General features: G+C 39.2%; 1 protein-coding gene across 1 annotated transcript in view; it reads right to left on the bottom strand.

The window, feature by feature from the left end:
- STK32B (serine/threonine kinase 32B) overlaps nucleotides 1–3679 on the bottom strand; it is a gene marked incomplete at its 5' end in the record, with an annotated part of 406524 nt that overhangs the window by 168109 nt on the left and 234736 nt on the right. The gene's annotated exons all lie outside the window — the stretch shown is intronic.

Raw genomic sequence — 3679 nt, 5'->3', positions numbered from 1 at the left:
ATCACTCATTATCAGAGAAATGCAAATCAAAACCACTATGAGGTACCATTTCACACCAGTCAGAATGGCTGCGATCCAAAAGTCTACAAGCAATAAATGCTGGAGAGGGTGTGGAGAAAAGGGAACCCTCTTACACTGTTCGTGGAAATGCAAACTAGTACAGCCACTATGGAGAACAGTGTGGAGATTCCTTAAAAAACTGGAAATAGAACTGCCTTATGATCCAGCAATCCCACTGCTGGGCATACACACTGAGGAAACAAGAATTGAAAGAGACACGTGTACCCCAGTGTTCATCGCAGCACTGTTTATAATAGCCAGGACATGGAAGCAACCTAGATGTCCATCAGCAGATGAATGGATAAGAAAGCAGTGATACATATACACAATGGAGTATTACTCAGCTATTAAAAAGAATACATTTGAATCAGTTCTAATGAGGTGGATGAAACTGGAGCCTATTATACAGAGTGAAGTAAGCCAGAAGGAAAAACACCAATACAGTATAATAACGCATATATATGGAATTTAGAAAGATGGTAACAAAAAAAAAAAAAGAAAAATGGTAACAATAACCCTGTATACGAGACAGCAAAAGAGACACTGATGTATAGAACAGTCTTTTGGACTCTGTGGGAGAGGGAGAGGGTGGGATGATTTGGGAGAATGGCATTGAAATATGTATAATATCATATATGAAATGAGTCGCCAGTCCAGGTTCAATGCACGATACTGGATTCTTGGGGCTGGTGCACTGGGACGACCCAGAGGGATGGTAGGGGCAGGGAGGAGGGTTCAGGATGGGGAACACATGTATACCTGTGGAAGATTCATTTTGATATATGGCAAAACCAATACAATATAGTAAAGTTAAATAAAATAAAATAAAAAAAAAAGAATTGGACATGAAACAACAGACTGGTTCCAAATAGGGAAAGGAATATATTAAGACTGCATATTGTCACCCTGCTTATTTAACTTATATGCAGAGCACATCATGTGAAATGGATGAAACACAAGCTAGAATCAAGATTGCTGGGAGAAATATCAATAATATCAGATATGCAGATGACACCACCCTTACGGCAGAAAGAGGAGAGAAACTAAAGAGCTTCTTAATGAAAGTGAATAGATGGGGGAAACAATGAAAACAATGACAGATTTTATTTTGGGGGGCTCCAAAATCACTGCAGATGATGACTGCAGCCATGAAATTACAAGACACTTGCTCCTTGGAAGAAAAGCTATGACCAACCTAGACAGCATACTAAAAACCAGAGACATTACTTTGCCAACAAAGGTTTGTCTAGTCAAAACTATGGTTTTTCCAGTAGTCATGTATGGATGTGAGAGCTGGACTATAAAGAAAGCTAAGCACTGAAGAACTGATACTTTTGAACTGTGGTGTTGGAGAAGACTCTTGAGAGTCCCTTGGACTGCATGGAGATCCAACCAGTCCATCCTAAAGGAAATCAGTCCTGAATATTCATTGGGAGGACCGATGCTGAAGCTGAAACTCCAATACTTTGACCACCTAATGCGAAGAACTGACTCATTGGAAAAGACTCTGATGCTAGGAAAGATTGAAGGCAGGAGGAGAAGGGGACGACAGAAGAGAAGAGATAGTTGGATGGCATCACGGACTCGATGGACATGAGTTTGAGTAAGCTCCAGGAGTTGGTGATGGACAGAGAAGCCTGGTGTGTTGCAGTCGATGGGGTTGCAAAGAGTCAGACATGACTGAGTGACTGAACTTAACTAAACTTAGGTTGAACATGGTTTCCCTGGTGGCTCAGTGGTAAAGAATCCACCTGCCAATGCAGGAAATGTGGGTTCGATCCCTGATTTGGGAAGATCCCCTGAAGAAGGAAATGGCAATTCACCCCAGTATTCTTGTCTGGGTAATCCCAATGGACAGAGGAGCCTGGGAAGCTACAGTCCATGGGGTCACAAAGAGTTGGACATGACTTAGTGACTAAGTAACAACTCAAGCTGAACAAAAACATGACCAGTTATCCAACAATTTCTTTCTTCTGCAGATATCCAGCAAAGACATTCACCAGCATATACAAAAATACATGCACCAAAATGTTTGCACCAAGAGTTTTGATTTTTGCAGGGATACCACAACAAAACACCATAGACAGGGGTGGAGTGGGGTGAGGATTTAAAAGACAGCAATTTACTCTCTCACAATTTGGCAGGGTTGAAAGTCCAACATCAAAGTGTCAACCTGGGGCCTCTCCCTTAGGTTTGCTGATGGCTGTCTTCTCCCTGTGTCCTCATATGATTGTCCCTCTGTGTGTTTCTGTGTCCAAATTTAATCTTCTTATAAGGAGATCAGTCAGATGGATTAAGATTCACCTTAATGACATAATTTACCCTTAATTACTTCTTCAAAGATGCCCCTGTCTTCAAACACAGTCAGATTCTGAGGCACTGGGGGTTTGGATTTCAACACATTTATTTTGAATGGACACAATTCAGCCCCAGTGAGTCTGTTATCTGTTCACAGATTCATCTGCCACTTGGGCCTTCTCTTCTGTGCATCCTGTTGTTATTCATCATCCATTTATCTATGGAGCTGTTTGATTCTCTAATTAGTTGTGTGTGTGTGTGTGTGTGTGTTAGTTGCTCAGTTGTGTCCAACTCTCTGCAACCCCATGGACTATAGGCTTCCAGGCTCCTCTGTCCATGGAATTCTCCAGGCAAGAATACTGGAGTGGGTAACCATTCCCTTCTCCAAGGGATCTTCCTGACCCAGGAATCAAACCTGGCTCTCCTGCATTGCAGGCAGATTCTTTACCTGATTCTGAGAAGCCCTAGTTATTTGTAGGTGCTGTTTACATATTGGAGACTAAACTTTTGACATGTATGTATGCTGACAATACCTTCTCTCAACCAGTGTTCTGACTATTCACTTTGTTTCCTGCAGGGATCTATTTCCATGCAGCAGCTTAAACTTGTTAATTGTGTCTTATTTTCTGTCCCTTTGATCTATCTCCACATGAGACAGGTGAAAGTCTCTCATCAAATATTTGACTTGTTATATTTCCTTATGATTCCAGCAATTTTTGCTTCATATATTTTTCAATTTTGTATCAGCATACAACTTCAGAGATGTGAATTTTTCTTATCATTTTGTAGTTTATTCTCATTATCCTGAAAAAAAATTTTTTTGCTGTGATGTCAATTTTGACCTATATTCTTTTCCTGATCTATCTTTTTACATCTCATTACATATACTTTTTCACTATCTTCATGTTTTTTGCTGCACTCTTGTAAATAGGCCATGCATAGATTTTTAAAATATCCAAACTGAGAGTTTGACTATTGTTTAGTGAGAACAGTATGTTCACCCCTATTATAGTGACTGATACTACTGCTATCTTTATGTGTAGTGCTTTCTGTCTACCATACTTTTCTCCTCTTCAAGTTCATTGATTCAGTTTCTTTAATTACCCTCTTGGCTATTTCTAAACTTTTAGTGCTTACATTTAAATATTAACATCTACATCATCTTACTTAGCAAGGTATTGAATTAAAATGTTTCTACTTTCTTTTTAAAAAACATAGAAGTAGTATGTTTTACTACGATCACGTCTTTTTCTATATCCTTTATGTTATTGTTACCTAGTCTTTTTTTTAAACTAGTTTTTAGAATTAAATTTTATTTATG

This window comes from Bison bison, unplaced genomic scaffold, assembly GCF_000754665.1.
Source record: "Bison bison bison isolate TAMUID 2011002044 unplaced genomic scaffold, Bison_UMD1.0 scf7180017864255, whole genome shotgun sequence".
NCBI lineage: Eukaryota > Metazoa > Chordata > Mammalia > Artiodactyla > Bovidae > Bison > Bison bison.
This window is presented reverse-complemented; position numbering and strand designations above follow the sequence as displayed.